We start from the raw sequence: 18,630 nt of genomic DNA on the forward strand, positions 1-18,630 counted from the left end.
CTAAAATGATCAAGGGTCTGGAGAACAAGCCCTATGAGGAGCGGCTTAAGGAGCTGGGCATGTTTAGCCTGAAGAAGAGAAGGCTGAGAGGAGACATGATAGCCATGTATAAATATGTGAGAGGAAGCCACAGGGAGGAGGGAGCAAGCTTGTTTTCTGCTTCACTGGAGACTAGGACATGGAGCAATGGCTTCAAACTACAAGAGAGGAGATTCCATCTGAACATGGGGAAGCTGTGAGAGCCATTCAGCAGTGGAACTCTCTGCCCCAAAGTGTGGTGGAGGCTCCTTCTTTGGAAGCTTTTAAACAGAGGCTGGATGGCCATCTGTCAGGGGTGATTTGAATGCAATATTCCTGCTTCTTGGCAGGGGGTTGGACTGGATGGCCCATGAGGTCTCTTCCAACTCTTTAGCAGAGAATGATCATTGGGATTGATGGCTTCCAGACCTTTATCCATTTGGGTCACGTCGAAGGCTTTCATGGCCGGAATCCATGGGTTGTTGTAGGTTTTTCCGGGCTATATGGCCATGTTCTGGAGGCAATTTTTCTCCTGACGTTTTGCCTGCATCTATGAGGATGCTTGCCATAGATGCAGGCGAAACGTCAGGAGAAAAATTGCCTCCAGAACATGGCCATATAGCCCGGAAAAACCTACAACAACCCATTTGGGTCATCTTCATTTGAGAGCCCTAGAGGTGGACACAGCAGATGAGTGGGAGTATGATTTCCCTCAAGCACATTATGCTTCTATTGATGCACCTAAGAATCACATTGGCTTTTTCGACCTATGGTTCTTCCATGTTTTCTGGGGCACCAGATGGGTGACATGAATGAGCTACATTCCCTCGGGTCTGGCGCTGTTTCCTTTGAGAAGGGAAGTGTTCTCACCACAGTCGTTCTTGGGCGAGATGCAGGTGGCCAATTGTTGTGTGTGGACACATCCCATAGCGAACAGAAGGTTAGAAGGCCAGAGGGGAAGCCCTCTGAAGATCACACAGCCAGTTACTTGGAGGTAGAAGGTGGCAATTAAGCTGTCCATTCTGGAAATGAACATAATTAGTACAATTAGCTGCCTCTGATAGTAATTAATAGCTTTGAACAAAAGTTTCAGGGGATGCGGAAGGATTGCTAAGCAGTGTATGCCCACATCTGGAAGTCAGCAATTCCTTTCTCCCGATGGATGCAGAGTGTCCCATCTCCGCAATACTGAAATGAACATTATTTTCGTTGCTACTTCATAACTGTAATTTTGCTACCATTACAAGTCACAGTATAAATATCTGATATGCAGGATGTATTTTCATTCACTGGACCAAATTTGGCATTTGGGAGTTGTAGCTGATTTTGTCATTTGGGAGTTGTAGTTGCTGGCTTTTATAGTTTGCCTTCAACCAAAGAGCATTCTGAATTCCAGCAATAACAGAATTGGACCAAACTTGGCACACAGAACTCCCATTACCAACAGAAAAAACTAGAAGGGTTTGGTGGGCATTGACCTTGAGTTTTGGAGTTGTAGTTCACTTACATCCAGAGAGCACTGTGGACTCAAACCATGATGGATCTGGACCAAACTTGGCACAAATACACAATATGCCCAAATGTGAACACTGGTGGAGTTTGGGGGGAAATAGACCTTGACATTTTGGAGTTGTAGTTGCTGAGATGTATAGTTCACCTACAGTCAAAGAGCATTCTGAACCCCACCAATGGTAGAATTGGGCCAAACTTCCCACACTGAAACCCCATGACCAACAGAAAATACAGTGTTTTCTTATTGTCTCTGGTGACCCCTCTGACCCCCTCTGGTGACCCCTCTGACCCCCTCTGGTGACCCCCTCGTGACCCCCTCAGGGGTCCCGACCCCCAGGTTGAGAAACACTGCTCTAGAACATGGCCATATAGCCCGAAAAAAACTACAACAACCTAGAAAATAGTTTTTTGGACAGAAAAAGGTGTTTTTGGTAGAAATGAAACAAGTATGAATTTGGTGTGAAATGATGTAGTAGCCCCTGCTGCCTATCTGTCAACCAATCTGTCTGTCTGTCTATCTATCTATCTATCTATCTATCTATCCCTTCATTCATCCTAATGGTTTTTTTGTATGGTTGAACTTGTTCTGGTTTAGATATTCTATAAACTATTTTATTTATTTATTTTTATTTATTAATCGAATTTATATACCGCCACTCCCCGAAGGCTCGGAGCGGTTTTCAACATACATATGCAATACATTAGCATTTAAAAACAAACAAAAAATTTCAATCAACTAAATTCAAATGCCAGCCTAAATAAATAAGTTTTACAAGCTCTATGAAAAGATAGTAAATCTCGGAGAGCTCGTGTTTCTGCTGGCAAGGCATTCCACAGGTAAGGAGACACCACCGTGAATGCTCTACGCCTAATAGACATCAGGTGAATGTGATATCGAGCTGCTTTTAGGAGGGTCTCCCCAGCCAAGGAGATCCCTGAGGACCACACCAAAGAGAGTCCTGGAACCTTGGTGAGGCCAGTGAAGCCAATTTCAGTGATAAAAATATTAAAAATAATAAATCCTCACCAAAGCGGAAGACGTTTCAGCGACCGAGGTGTTTTATTAGCGATTCAGCTGAGATCGGATGCATTGTAGGAATAGTTCTACTACAAGCATGCCGCTAAAGAATTTACAAGCATATTTATAGAGAAAACACAGTAAAACCTTTTGAATTTCCCGCCCGCCCCTCTCCGCCCGGCTGATTGGTTGACAGCTCGAACAGCTGGGAGGAAGCTTGGCGGCCCGCCTTGCTCTGGGCCAATCAGCGAGTTCCTCCGCCTCTGGAGGGCCAATCAGCACATTTCTCTTGCTTCTGAAGATGGACAAATCAGAAGCGAGAAGGCAGGCCGACTGTGGACAATGGGGGAAATGATGGGATTATGGATTGCCAGCCAGCTGGAATGTGAGGCTTTGTTTTGGCTGGCAAGGTGTGATCTCCATAAACAAAGGCTTTCCTGTCCTTGATGGGTTTTGGTGAGGGAAACAAACAGGATCAGGGCAGCGGACCCCGGGGGGGATCAACGCTGCCCTTTGTAGAATCAATTATAATGTCCGTATCCAAATAGACTTCCTCATCTCGCCAGACCAACTCAGAGAGCGAGACAAAGGAAATCATAAATGGCTTTTTTTTTGTCCATGCTGATGAGTTAATCAAAAAAGAAGTTTCGAGGGAGGCAGGGGTTCTCCCTCGAGCATTTCAACAGTCCTGGGTCACATTTTCTAGGGCAAAAGGCAAAGGGGAAAAGGCAATATTTCATAGCAAGATACATACATTCAAATCATAAGCATCCATAGCAACAAAAACCCCATCTTTGTCCCACATTCCAAGTATATTTAATAAGAGAATTAATTTTCATGAAGAAGCCTGAAGTCCAATGTTTTAAAAGGTCTTTGAGGAAAGTTCATGAGGGAGATAGTATGTACTGAAATCCAAGACATGCAGGCAGAGAGTCCATGATCATTGGGAAGGCTGGCAGATGAACCCCCAGCTGTGCTGCAACTGATTCACTGATACTCCACTTTGGCAGAAAAAACGAAATGCAAAGATACAGAATGGGTGACGCCTGGCTCGAGAGCAGTACGTGTGAAAAAGATCTTGGAGTCCTCGTGGACAACAAGTTAAACATGAGCCAACAATGTGACGTGGCGGCAAAAAAAGCCAATGGGATTTTGGCCTGCATCAATAGGAGCATAGTGTCTAGATCTAAGGAAGTAATGCTACCCCTCTATTCTGCTCTGGTTAGACCACACCTGGAATATTGTGTCCAATTCTGGGCGCCACAATTCAAGAGAGATATTGACAAGCTGGAATGTGTCCAGAGGAGGGCGACTAAAATGATCAAGGGTCTGGAGAACAAGCCCTATGAGGAGCGGCTTAGGGAACTGGGCATGTTTAGCCTGAAGAAGAGAAGGCTGAGAGGAGATATGATAGCCATGTATAAATATGTGAGAGGAAGCCACAGGGAGGAGGGAGCAAGCTTGTTTTCTGCTTCCTTGGAGACTAGGACGCGGAACAATGGCTTCAAACTACAAGAGAGGAGATTCCATCTGAACATGAGGAAGAACTTCCTGACTGTGAGAGCCGTTCAGCAGTGGAACTCTCTGCCCCGGAATGTGGTGGAGGCTCCTTCTTTGGAAGCTTTTAAACAGAGGCTGGATGGCCATTTGTCAGGGGTGATTTGAATGCAATATTCCTGCTTCTTGGCAGGGGGTTGGACTGGATGGCCCATGAGGTCTCTTCCAACTCTTTGATTCTATGATTCTATGATTCTATGATTCTATGATTCACGCTTTTGGAAACTACAACTCTCACAAAGGGCAGAAGACCCAAGATCCAGCCATTTCCCGAAAGCCTCGTGGGGTCCTTGTTGTTGTCAGTGCCTTGGTAATGTGACCAAAACTTAACCCATGTTGTGTAGTCTGGTGCCCTTGCCCTTTGCAGAACTATAAGTCACTATCCCTTACTTTGGGGGGGGGGGTGCTCGACATCAAAAGGTCCTAAAATTGGGAACTTCAAGGAGATTCTGATCATCTGAACGGAGTGATCTGCGGGGTTGGTAGGGGGTGAGGCGGTCCCTCAGGTACTCCGGCCCCAGGCCATATCATGTTGCAAAATGTCCAAATGTTGCAAAAAAAGGTGGAGTAGGAAGGAATAGAATAGTTTACTTGTGTTTCTTGGCAAAATATTAATGACAAACTAATAGTGGCACGCTAAGCACATTTACTCCGCAGACACGTCCCATGGCTTATTCCTCAGTGTTTAGGATTTGCAGCCTTCGTTACCGAGAGAAGAGCACCAAGTCTGATGAAGGAGGCGATAATGACCTTTTCTAATATAATTACACATTAGGTCAATGCTCCTTTTATTTCGGAGCACGTACCGCTGGTGTTAATAATCCAATAAGAGCCTCAATCTGAAATTTGCTGGATTGCTATCAGTTGCCTGGAGCAACGGAAAGGCGGAAACCCCTTTTTGCAGTGGAGAGGGATCAGCCAAAGAGATTTCAGGGAGACTCGGTGCGGCTTACATGAGGCCACGCTCATCAATACAATACAAGCAATATAACGCAAAACATAATAAAACCAAGCAAAATACATAAAATGCAAAATCAAAGTAATATACGACACAACAATATAAAATCAAGCATTAAAAGCACTGGAAATTTCACCAGGCAGGGCCAGATGCAAGGAGAAATTGACCTTGACATTTGGGAGTTGTAGTTGCTGGGATTTATAGTTCACCCACAATCAAAGTGAACTCTGAACCCCACCAACAATAGAATTGGGCCAGACTTGGTGCACAGAGCTCCCATGACCAGCAAAAAAGTACTGGAGGTCTTTGGGGAAAATTCACCTTGATTTGGGGGAGTTGTAGTTCACCTACATCCAAAGAGCACAGTGAACCCAAACAACGATGGATCTGGGCCAGACTTGGTACACAGAGCTCCCATGACCAGCAAAAAAGTACTGGAGGTCTTTGGGGAAAATTCACCTTGATTTGGGGGAGTTGTAGTTCGCCTACTTCCAAAGAGCACAGTGAACCCAAACACCGATGGATCTCGGCTGAACTTGGCACACATACTTGATATGTCCAAATTTGATTACTGGAGAGGTTTGTGGGGAACTGACCTTCCTTTCTGGGAGTTGTAGTTTACCCACAAACAGAGAAACTGCGTGCCAAGTTTGGCCCAGGTCCACCGATGATGGACTTGGACCAAACTTGGCACACAGAACCCCCGTGACTAATTCAACCTACTGGAGGGGTTTGAGGGGACTGAGACACCATAGTGGGAGTTGTAGTTTACCCACAAACAGAGAAACTGCGTGCCAAGTTTGGCCCAGATCCACCGATGATGGACTTGGACCAAACTTGCCACACAGAACCCCCATGACTAACGCAACCTACTGGAGGGGTTTGAGGGGACTGAGACACCATAGTGGGAGTTGTAGTTTACCCACAAACAGAGAAACTGCGTGCCAAGTTTGGCCCAGGTCCACCGATGATGGACTTGGACCAAACTTGGCACACAGAACCCCCATGACTAACTCAACCTACTTGAGGGGTTTGAGGGGACTGAGACACCATAGTGGGAGTTGTAGTTTACCCACAAACAGAGAAACTGCGTGTCAAGTTTGGCCCAGGTCCACCGATGATGGACTTGGACCAAACTTGGCACACAGAACCCCCGTGACTAACTCAACCTACTGGAGGGGTTTGAGGGGACTGAGACACCATAGTGGGAGTTGTAGTTTACCCACAAACAGAGAAACTGCGTGCCAAGTTTGGCCCAGGTCCACCGATGATGGACTTGGACCAAACTTGGCACACAGAACCCCCGTGACTAACTCAACCTACTGGAGGGGTTTGAGGGGACCGAGACACCATAGTGGGAGTTGTAGTTTACCCTACAGCCAGAGAGCACACTCAACCCCACCAACGATACATCCAGAGCAAACTTGCCCAACATAACAAACCACTGATGGGATTTTTCGGAGTTAGTTGTAGTCAGTTGTAGTTAATCCACAACCTTATGCATTTTGTGCATTTTGGATGGTTGTATATTGGGAGGGCTTTGATTGTGTGTTCCTACCTGGCTGAATAAAGGGTGTTGGAGTGGATGGCCTTTGTGGTCTCTTCCAATTCTAGGATTCTGGAGAGACTGATGGCAAAACCTGGCTGTGAAGTCTTTGCCATTCCAGTTGCACCCATTCACGCATTGCTATCAGGTTGCTCTCAGGTGCCTACAGAATAATCTTCCCTGCTGTGGTCACAGGAGAAACATGGCACCTGTGCCGTCACACCCAGACACTATAAAAATTAAACCTAGATGTGCTTCTCTCTATATCTGGGCGAACTGCAGATGTCTCTCTTAGAAGCTTGAGATTCCCAGCAACTGAGGCTACTACAGGTTTTGAACATCAAAACAGAATATTTATTTCTCAAAGTCCTTGCAGACTTGGCCCAACTTGTCAAAGTTACAAACAAAACAGTCAATTGGTGAAACCATAGAGATGTTCTTTCTTTTTTCCTCTAGTCCAGTGTTTCTCAACCTGGGGGTCGGGACCCCTGAGAGGGTCGTGAGGGGGTGTCAGAAGGGTCGCCAAAGACCATCAGAAAACATAATATTTTTGGTCATGGGAGTTCTGTGTGGGAAGTTTGGCCCAAAGCTATCGATGGTGGGGTTCTGAATGATCATAGGTGAACTATATATCCCAACAACTCCCAAATGTCAAGATCTATTTCCCCTAAACACCACCAGTGTTCACATGTGGGCGTATAGAATATTCATGCCAAGTTTGGTCCAGATCCATCATTGTTTGAGTCCACAGTGCTCTCTGGATGTAGGTGAACTACAACTCCAAAACTCATGCCCACCAAACCCTTCCTGTATTTCCTCTTGGTCATGGGAGTTCTGTGTGCCAAGTTAGGTTCAATTCCATTGCTGGTGAAGTTCAGAATGTGTTTTGATTGTAGGTGGACTAAAAATCCCAAAAACTACAACTCCCAAATGACAAAATCAAAACACCAGTATTCAAATTTGTGCATATCGGGTCCAGTGAATGAAAATACATCTTGCAAATCAGATATTTATCGGGTATTTATGCCAAATGTGGTCCAGTGAATGAAAACATATCCTGCATATCAGATATTTACATGACGATTCATAACAGGAGCAAAATGACAGTTGTGAAGTAGCAACAAAAATAATGTTATGGTTGGGGGCAGAGGTGGCCCTAGGTAATTTTCAACGGTAAGCAAACAGTATTTTGCCCCCCCCCCCCCCCCCACAACCAATCATTGATATATATTTTCTGTTTGTCGTGGGAGTTCGGTGTGCCCTATTTCCATCATTAGTGGAGTTCAGAATGCTCTTTGATTGTAGGTGAACTATACATCCTAGTAATAGTTCACCTTGCTGCATTTGCTCCCTTGCCCGGCCCGCTTTGGGTCTGGAGGTGTGCCTGAAGACCCCGGCGTGTGCAGCAAAAGTCACCTCTTCTCCTGACTTTCTCCTCAGCCATTGGGACCAAGAGAGAGAGAGAGGTGGAGATGCCCACCTTTCCTGAAGGTAGGTGCAAAAACAAAGGAGGGAGCGGAGGTGGGAGATACCTCCAGCTGGAGGGGCTCTCTCTCTCTCTCTCTCACTCTCTCTCTCTCTTGGTCCCAATGGCTGAAGAGAAAGTCAGGAGAAGAGGCGACTTTTGGTGTGCATGCTGGGGTCTTCAGACACACCTCCGGACATGAAGTGGGCCAGACGCGGCGGCTCCGCCCCTTGGCCCACCCGCGGATTGGGGAGAGGAGAGGAGGCAGGTGGAGCACCGGGGGATCGGGAAAGGGAGCCGGTCATGGGGAAGGGATCGAATGCGGAGAACGATTGAGCGCCGGCTCTGCTCATGCACCCGGTGGCCGGGTGGAGCAGGAACGAGAGGGGCTAGGCGAGGCTCAAGGGCCCGGCCTCTTTGGGAAGAGGATCGCCCGGCAGCGAGGCAAGAAAGCCGAGGCTCCCCCCGGACTGCTAGGGCTGTTGTGAGCTGAGGGGGCGCTCCTCAAGTGGCAGTCGAGGGGCATTTACAGAGGCACCTCTGTGCCCCTGGCAAAAAAAAAGTGTTCTGCGACCGCTTACTTTGCGTAATGGACGAGCCGCCCTTGGTTGAGGATCACCACAACACGAGGAACTGTATTAAGGGGTCGCGGCATTAGTAAGGTTGAGAAACACTGCTCTAGTTGCTGAGTTGCCTTCCTCCAAATGGTAGGAAAAATCCTGAGATCTTTTTACCCCAACCCTGAGCTACTATCTTTTAGAAAACGTAGGCCTTCCCCTATTCCAGCGCAAGGTTAGTTTTGGAGATGAAGCAAACAGTGTTCAATAAGTATCTCAATAGCCCTCAATAGCTATCTCAATAGTCCTTTATACTAAATAGCTCAACATCTCAATATGCTTCTCTATAGCTCAATAGAATCTCAATTTCTATCTATAATATCTTAATTATCTTATCTATCTATAGCTCCATTCCTATCTATCTATAACTCAATTAAGACTCAGTTACTCAATTGTACTTACAATGGTTTTTTCAGAGCTCCCTGACTGGCCTAACAGCACATCTGAGGCTTTTTCTCTAAACTGGAGGCAGGGAAGATTCCAAAATGGAGATCTCAAACCCTAGGAAAAAGGACGGTCTCTAAAGCCAAAGAGATACTTTCTAAAGCCTCTGATGCTGTTAACTTTCAGGGTGCAGCTGAGATTGTAGCAACCCTGGGGAAATGCAAAAGAATGCTATCCCATGCAGCTAAAAGGCAATGTAAACCATGCTCCTGGAAGACGGAACAGCACTAGACGGCCACGTTGCTCATGCCAGGCTCTCCACGTGCGTCCGCATGTGTGTCTGGGAGAGGTGGCTTCCTTCTTCTCCGTCTGTTTCCAAGGGTTACCAGTAATAAGGGAGACTCTCTTTCTCTCTCCGATAAGGACAGGCAAGAGGTAAGTAAATGACGAAGCAAATGTCAGCGTTGCTTACGGTGGAAATGAGATTCCCTCCCCTCCGCCTCCGCAACACAAACAGGCGTGCGCTCCACACTACCATCATATTGCACATCTCTTGCTCCGTTGCTCAGAGTCATGCTCCCTTTGCAAGAGATCCCCGGTTGTCTTCCAAACCTTTCCTTTTGCAACGAGATATATTTTGCTGCTCTCCGGACCTCTTTCGCCAGAAAGGGACGATTATATGTGTGACTGTCACCTGCGAGGATCATGTCACATATAATACTACAAAAGACGAAATAACACTTTCAGACCAGGAGCGGAACATTTTCCGGATTTTGTCACATAGTGTTAGGTGTGAATATCGGATACTAGGATCGTGTCACATAGAATGATTCTAATATTCTCATAGCCCCTGGTGGCGCAGTGGGTTAAACTGCTGAGCTGCTAAACTTGCTGACCGAAAGATTGCAGGTTCGAATCTGGGGAGCGGCGTGAGCTCCCACTGTCAGCCCCAGCTTCTGCCAACCTAGCAGTTCAAAAACATGCAATTGTGAGTAGATTACTAGTTACCACTCCAGCGGGAAGGTAAGGGTGCTCCATGCAGTCATGCTGGCCACATGACCGTGGAGGTGTCTATGGACAACGCCGGCTCTTTGGCTTAGAAATGGAGATGAGCACCAACTCCCAAAGTCGGACACAGCTGGACTTAATGTCAGGGGAAAACCTTTATCTATTCTCATAGATTCATAGGAATTGGAAGAGACCCCAAGGGCCATTTGGTCCAAACCTCCTTCTGACAGGCAGGAAGGGAAAATCAAAGGCCTCCCAACAGATGGCCATCCAACCTCTGCTTTAAGCCAGACTTCTAGGCAACATATTCCACAATCGAGCATATTGATTATATTGTAGGCTAATAAATAGAGGAATGCCAAGCTTGTTTGCTACATCTGGCATGATAAAGGGAGGGAGCCAGGAAGTACGGAACTGATAATGGATGAGATCAGGGTCATGTTCGTATTGGAAATCGGTATTTAGAACACGATACAACGTTCTGAACCAATAAATGCTGGGGAAAGGCAACAGAAGAGTATTGTTAGCTAATGAGAACTGTGTTATATGAATCTACATAGAGCATATAATGTTGCAGTATGATGGTATAGTACTGCATCATACTGTGCTAATAATATAAATATATTGTAGACACATATAATATTAATAATATTATGTAATACAACATAGTATTATTATTATTATTAATAATACAATATAATAATTCTATATTTCATATTACATGTAATATTACTAATTATATTACAGTATACTGGTGTACTACAATATGGAAATGTATGTTGTGAATATCGTGCTATGCTAATAATATAAATATATTGAATCCGGGGAGTGCCGTGAGCACCCGCTGTCAACCCCAGCTTCTGCCAGCCTAGCAGTTCAAAAACATGCAAGTAGATCAATGGGTACCGCTCCGACAGGAAGGTAAGGACGCTCCGTGCAGTCATGCCGGCCACATGACCTTGGAGATGTCTACGGACAATGCCGGCTCTTCGCCTTAGAACCTTTATCTATGATGGAACCAGCACTGTGGCACAGCTGGCTGGGAGTCAGCTGCATTAAGATCACTATTGACCAAAAGGTCATGAGTTCGTAGCCAGCCCAGGTCAGAGTGAGCTTCCGATAAATTTGTGTAGCTTGCTGTCGACCTTTGCAGCCCGAAAGACAATTGCATCCATCAAGTAGGAAATTTAGGTACAGCTTACGTGGGGAGGCTAATTTACGACGCCATAAAAATCTCCAACAAGCATGCAAAGAATGAGGAAGTACTTCATCGGTGTCACAAATGGACGGTGAAGTGACATATTCTCCCTTGGTGGCCAGAATACTCTCAAGAAAAGCTGGAATGTTAAATAGTCTCTGTGTGTCTGTCTATATATGTTGTGTGTCTATGGCATTGAATGTTTGCCATGTACATGTACATTGTAATCCGCCCTGAGTCACCTCCGAGGTATTTTTTTTATTTGTCGTGTCAGGGCAAACAGTCAATTGTATTACATTTCTAACAGAGCAAAACAAACAAACAGACAAAACACAAAATTTGCGAGTTTGGTAGTTGATTAAATGTTCTTTGACCAGTATCTGGCCACTTGGAGTGCCTCTGGTGTTGCTGCAAGAAGGTCCTCCATTGTGCATGTGGCTGGGCTCAGGGTGCATTGCAGCAGGTGGTCAGTGGTTTGCCCTTCTCCGCACTCGCATGTCATGGATTCCACTTTGTATCCCCATTTCTTGAGGTTGGCTCTGCATCTCGTGGTGCCAGAGCGCAGTCTGTTCAGTACCTTCCAAGTCGCCCAGTCTTCTGTGTGCCCAGGGGGGAGTCTCTCATTTGGTATCAGCCATTGGTTGAGGTTCTGAGTTTGGGCCTGCCACTTTTGGACTCTCGCTTGCTGAGGTGTTCCAGCGAGTGTCTCTGTAGATCTTAGAAAACTATTTCTAGATTTAAGTCATTGATGTGCTGGCTGATACCCAAACAGGGGATGAGCTGGAGCTGTCTCTGCCTTGGTCCTTTCACTATTGGCTGCTACTTCCCGGCGGATGTCAGGTGGTGCAATACCGGCTAAGCAGTGTAATTTCTCCAGTGGTGTAGGGCGCAGACACCCCGTGATAATGCGGCATGTCTCATTAAGAGCTACATCTACTGTTTTAGTGTGGTGAAATGTGTTCCACACTGGGCATGCGTACTCAGCAGCAGAGTAGCATAACGCAAGGGCAGATGTCTTCACTGTGTCTGGTTGTGATCCCTAGGTTGTGCCAGTCAGCTTTCGTATGATATTGTTTCTAATACTCACTTTTTGCTTGATGTTCAGACAGTGCTTCTTGTAGGTAAGAGCACGATCCAGAGTGACTCCCAGGTATTTGGGTGCATTGCAATTCTCCAGTGGGATTCCTTCCCAGGTAATAATCCTCAGAGCTCGGGATGCTTGTCTGTTCTTGAGATGAAAAGCACATGTCTGTGTTTTAGATAGGTTGGGGATCAGCTGGTTTTCCCTGTAATAGGCAGTAAGAGCACCTAGAGCTTCGGAGAGCTTCTGTTCTACCATCTCAAAGCTCTCTGCTTGAGCAGTAATGGCACGATCATCAGCATAGATGAAACTCTCTGTCCCTTCTGGCAGTGGCTGGTCATTTGTGTAGATGTTGAACATGGATGGAGCAAGCACGCTCCCCTGAGGCAGGCCGTTCTTCTGTTTCCGACATCTACTTCTCTGGCCCTGGAACTCAACAAAAAAGCTACTGTTTTGTAGCAGGTTTACTTCCGAGGTGAGAAGGGTGGAATATAAATACTGTAAATAAAATAAATCAACCAATTAGGAAATGTCATTAAGAGCAAAGGAAGACAAATAAGGAGTAATTTCACTTAATGTAACACAGTATTATTGTACTTACAGAGCTTTTGTGAATACCACAAGGAAGGCAAGTCTACTGTAAGGCCTCTTTAGTCAAACTTAGTCTCAGCCTCTTCTTCTCGCCACTGCTCTTAGAGGAAATTGGCATTCAAAATCCAGAAAGGACTATGGTTTGCTCCATCATGAACCGTTTTTGATGTTTGTATTTTGCAATATGTGCCAAGGATTTCTGGGAGGAGTAAACGGAAAGAAAGGGGTTACAAAACTTGTGGTAGACGCACAAAACACTGTAATTCACTGATATGAAACACAAAAATTAGCTCCGAAGCCCTAAGAACGTCAGCGTCTGCACTTAATCAAAACCGAGCGGCAACGGAATTGACGAAAATATTGAATTTGTGCAAGAACCGCTGCACAGTCCATTCATATTGTGTTCTTTTGGAATCCAGCACCAGAAATACATTGAAAACAGCGACAATATTGGAAAACGTTTTTGCGTCGCCATGTGTTGATTTGACAAGGAAGGATGCTGCATTATAATCAAAGAGAGCCAGTGGGTTGCCAAGAACAGGGGGCATCCACGCTGTAGAATGAATGTTGTTTGACACCACTTGCTACTGTGGCTGAATGCTGTGGGATTCTGGGAATTGTAGTTTGGTGAGGTACAAGCACTTCTTTAGAAGAAAATGGTAATGGGGATGAAACAATATGCTGCTACGGCTGAAAGCGCCAAGGAACTCAAGGCATCAGATGCTGCCTTGGCACTCAATGCCTTTTCCTGGCACAAATTGGAAATCCTATGTTAAAATAATGCAGTTACCTGCAACATGTTAACAATGATTTCTGTGAGAATAGGGCAGTGAAGCCATGTTGTAAAAGGAGCCATCCAATAAGAGGGGGAGAGAAATTAGAATTGCGGGTGTGCCGTCGCTCCTGGGGGCTATAACTCTTAGTGAAAGAGGCATGGACGTGACATCTTTCCCCCAGGAGACTGCTTCTTGCCCTCCTTTTGGAAAACTGGAACTCCCAAGGACCAAAACACTGTAGATAACTCAAAATAGGTTTTATTGTTCACAAAGAGTTATCCCTTTAAGGCAATAAGCTGGAAGTTACAAAGGGGTAAAGGAAAATATACATTACAGTCTCTGGTTGTCTTGGGTCCAAGGAGTTTTGCAGCTGAGAAGCTTTTCCAGGTCCCTCTTTCTCAACGGCTGTGAATATCGGAATAATCACAACCCCAATTCCAATGGCCTATATTTTGAAGGCACAATGCCTTCCTCTGGTGCCAAAGAACTGGTTTGAAGGCGCTTGAGACTTCTCAACGTCGTCCAGGTTGATCTGAACATGAAGCATAAGTCTCAAGGGTAAGAACCTCAGAATTGGTGATGAGAGGTAACTTAATTAAGGGCTTTAGAGTCAAGTCTCTTTCTCACGTCTATCTGATAGAAAGTTTGATGGTGGAATGGAAAAGGAAAAGCTTTGCCCTCCTCCAGGAAGAGGTGGGGCCAAGCTGAGGAAGCAATATAACTGGTGCAAACAACATTGATTGACAGCTATAAATAACCAATCAATCCAACAATACATTTACAAACTAGGCAAGTTTGGGTATGTTATACAGTTTAAACCTTTGCACTTTAAAGTTCAACACACAGGTGGCGCCACTCGTGCCATCACAGCGGGTAATGAGGGCTCTGTGTGCCAGGTTTGACCCAATTCCATCTTTGGTGGAGTTCAGAGTGATCACTGAACGAACATTATATTTTTATTTATATAGATATGTATATATGTGTGTGTTTGTGTATGGTTTTGTGCATGCGTTTGACCCAATTCCATCTTTGGTGGAGTTCAGAGTGATCGCTGAACGAACATTATATTTTTATTTATATAGATATGTGTATATGTGTGTGTTTGTGTATATATATGGTTTTGTGTATGCGTTGTAATGCATTTTTGGGTTGTTGTTTTTTTTGCTTTTTAAGTCTCTTCTCCTGTGTTTTTATGAGTGATGGTCACTTGTTGGCCTGATAGGTGTATTGTGTCCAAATTTGGTGTCAGTTCACCCAGTGGTTTTTGAATTATGTTAATCCCACAAACAAACATTACATTTTTATTTATATAGAAGATATAGATAGATGTGATTTGAATTGTCTCTTGATTTATTTTGACCCCATGAACTTTAGAAGGATTTATTGGGATCTGCCCTACTTTAAATTGCCATGGTTCAATATTATCTGCTTTGAGTCCAGTTGAAGAGAGGAAATTAGGATGTTGTTGTTGTTGTTGGTAATAATAATAATAATAATAATAATAATAATAATATAACATTGTGTGAGTTGTAGTTTTCCAAGGTGTATTCTCAGCCAAAGCATACTGGTGCCCTACCAAAGTCCATGGTTCAATATTATCTGCTTTAAGTCCAGTTGAAGAAAGGAAGTTAGGATGTTGTTGTTGTTGTTGTTGTTGTTAATGATAATAATAATAAAACATTGTGTGAGTTGTAGTTTTCCAATGTGTTTTCTCTGCCAAAGCATACTGGTGCCCTACCAAAGTCCATGGTTCAATATTATCTGCTTTAAGTCCAGTTGAAGAAAGGAAGCTAGGATGTTGTTGTTGTTGTTGTTGTTGTTGTTGATGATGATGATAATATAACATTGTGTGAGTTGTAGTTTTCCAAGGTGTATTCTCTGCCAAAGCATACTGGTGCCCTACCAAAGTACAACTTCCATGATTCCACCACATTCAACTATGACTGTTAAAGTGATGCCAAACTGCATTAATTTTACAATATGGATGCACCCTTGAAAGTACATAACAGTAAGCACCAACTTTGCCTCTATACTGTAGAATTAAAGCAGTTTGACCCCACTTTTAACTGCCATGATGAAATGCAATGGCACCCCATAATTTGGGAAGGCACCAGGCCTCTCTTGAGCAGAGACACCGGAAGACCTTATACAACTACTTCCCATGATTTCATAGCATGGAGCCACAGCAGTTAATATGGGGTCAGTCTAGAGGATCTTCCAAAAGGCTTTGCTCTGTCTCCGATCTTGCGGCAAACCCCGTCCAGGCTCTTCTCTGTGATCTATCTTTGAGAGTGAAACTTGGGGAGTTTGGGGAGACATCTCTTCCTTTTGCTGGCAGGGGCCCCAGCGAAGAAGGCATCTCGGCAGCCGCCAGGGACCAATTGTGCCATTGATGGGAATGTCTGATGATTAACTTTCGGATGAAGTGTTTGCTTCTGCCAGGCATCCCATGTTTTATAAATGAGCAATTAAATGCAGGGGGGAAAGTGAGCAAGGGCTGGCGTGAGGAGGGAGCTCAAGATGAGATTTCTCTCTGAGCCTGAGCGTTATTGCTTCAAATTACTAGTAGCCACTTAGGTAGCAGATGTGGTACCTTGCAGCTTTCCTTCCACTATTGCTCCCCTCCCTTTTCTTCCTCCCTCCCTTCCATTCCTATACTCCACTTTCTCCTTCCCTCCCTTTTCTCTCCCTTACTGCCTTCCTTCCTCATCCATCCATCCGTCCATCCATCCTCTTCCCACTCCCCCCCTTGCTTTTCTCCTTCCTTCCCTTCTCCCTTCTTCCTTTCTCTCTCCTCTTCCCTTTCCTCCTTCCTCCCTCTCCCCACCTCCCTCTTCCCACTCTTCTATTCCCTTCATTCCTTTCTCACCCATCCCTCCTCTTTCCACTCCCTCCTTTACTCTTCTCCTTTCTTTCTTCCTTTCTCTCAACTCCACTTACTCCCTTCCTTCCTTCCTTCCTTCCTTCCTTCCTTCCTTCCTTCCGTCCCTCTGTCCTCCCTCCCTCCCTCCCTCCCTTCTTCCCTCTCATCTCCCTTATTGCTTTCTTTCCTTCCCCATCCACCCATCTGTTTCCCACTCCTTTACTTTTCTCCCTCCTTCATCCCTCCCTCCATCTCCCCACTCTTATTCGCTTCCTTCCTCATCCATCCTTTTTCTACTCCCTCCTTTGCTTTACTCCCTTCCCTTCTCCCTCCTTCTTTTCTCTCTCCTCTCCCCTTTCCCCCTTCCACCCTCCCTCCCTCTCCCCACTCTTTTATTCCCTTCATTCCTTCCTCATCCATCCATCCTCTTCCCACTCCCATCCTTTCTCTCTCTCTCTCTCTCTCTCCTCCACTTACCTCCTTCCTTCCGTCCTCCCTCCCTTCTTCCATTCCTTCTTCCCTCTCATCTCCCTTATTGCCTTCTTTCCATCCACCCATCCTCTCCCCACTCCTTCCTTTGTTTTCCTCCCTCCTCTCTCTTCCCCCATTTCCCTCCTTCCTTCCTCCATCTCCACACTCTCTTATTCGCTTCCTTCCTCATCCATCCTTTTTCTACTCCCTCCTTTACTTTTCTCCTTTCTTTCTTTCTCTTGCACTTCCTTCCTTCCTTCCTTCCTTCCTTCCTTCCTTCCTTCCTTCCTTCCTTCCTTTCGTCCGTCTGTCCTTCCTTCCATCCTTCCTTCCTTCTTACCATGGTTTCCTATATACACCTTCCCACCTTTCCTCCCTCCCTCCCTCTCCTCCCTCCCACTCCTCCCTTCCTTATTGCCTTCCTTCCCCATCCATCCACCCATCCATCCATCTATCCATTCTCTTTCCACTCCCTCCTTTGCTTTTCTCTTTCCTTCCTTTCTTTTGCACTTTCTTCCTCTCCCTTTTCCTCCTCCCTCCCTCTCCCCACTCTTTTATTCTCTTCATTCCTTTCTCATCCATCCATCCTCTTTCCACTCCCTCCTTTACTCTTCTCCTTTCTTCCTTTCCCTCTCTCAACTCCACTTACCCCCTTCCTTCCTTCCCTCTGTTCTCTCTCCCTTCTTCCCTTCCTTCTTCCCTCTCATCTCCCTTATTGCCTTCTTTCCATCCACCCATCCTCTTTTCACTCCTTCCTTTGCTTTCCTCCCTCCTTCCTTTCTCTCTCCCCTTTCCCTCCTTCCTCCCTCCATCTCCCCACTCTCTTCACTGTGTCTGGTTGTGATCCCCAGGTTGTGCCAGTCAGCTTGCGGCATAATGCGGCATGTCTCATTAAGAGCCACATCCACTGTTTTAGTGTGGTGAGATGTGTTCCACACTGGGCATGCATACTCAGTAGCAGAGTAGCATAGCGCAAGGGCAGATGTTTTCACTGTGTCTGGTTGTGATCCCCAGGTTGTGCCAGTCAGCTTGTGGCATAATGCGGCATGTCTCATTAAGAGCCACATCCACTGTTTTAGTGTGGTGAGATGTGTTCCACACTGGGCATGCATACTCAGCAGCAGAGTAGCATAGCGCAGGGGCAGATGTCTTCACTGTGTCTGGTTGTGATCCCCAGGTTGTGCCAGTCAGCTTGCGGCATAATGCGGCATGTCTCATTAAGAGCCACATCCACTGTTTTAGTGTGGTGAGATGTGTTCCACACTGGGCATGCATACTCAGCAGCAGAGTAGCATAGCGCAAGGGCAGATGTCTTCACTGTGTCTGGTTGTGATTCCCAGGTTGTGCCAGTCAGCTTGTGGCATAATGCGGCATGTCTCATTAAGAGCCACATCCACTGTTTTAGTGTGGTGAGATGTGTTCCACACTGGGCATGCATACTCAGCAGCAGAGTAGCATAGCGCAAGGGCAGATGTTTTCACTGTGTCTGGTTGTGATTCCCAGGTTGTGCCAGTCAGCTTGTGGCATAATGCGGCATGTCTCATTAAGAGCCACATCCACTGTTTTA

The 18,630-nt window shown here is 45.7% G+C and overlaps 1 protein-coding gene across 9 annotated transcripts in view; it reads left to right on the top strand.

The window, feature by feature from the left end:
- Nucleotides 1-18,630, top strand: part of CACNA1B (calcium voltage-gated channel subunit alpha1 B) — a 353,504-nt gene that overhangs the window by 105,838 nt on the left and 229,036 nt on the right. The gene's annotated exons all lie outside the window — the stretch shown is intronic.

The sequence above is a fragment of the Anolis sagrei genome, chromosome 11, assembly GCF_037176765.1.
Source record: "Anolis sagrei isolate rAnoSag1 chromosome 11, rAnoSag1.mat, whole genome shotgun sequence".
Lineage (NCBI taxonomy): Eukaryota > Metazoa > Chordata > Lepidosauria > Squamata > Dactyloidae > Anolis > Anolis sagrei.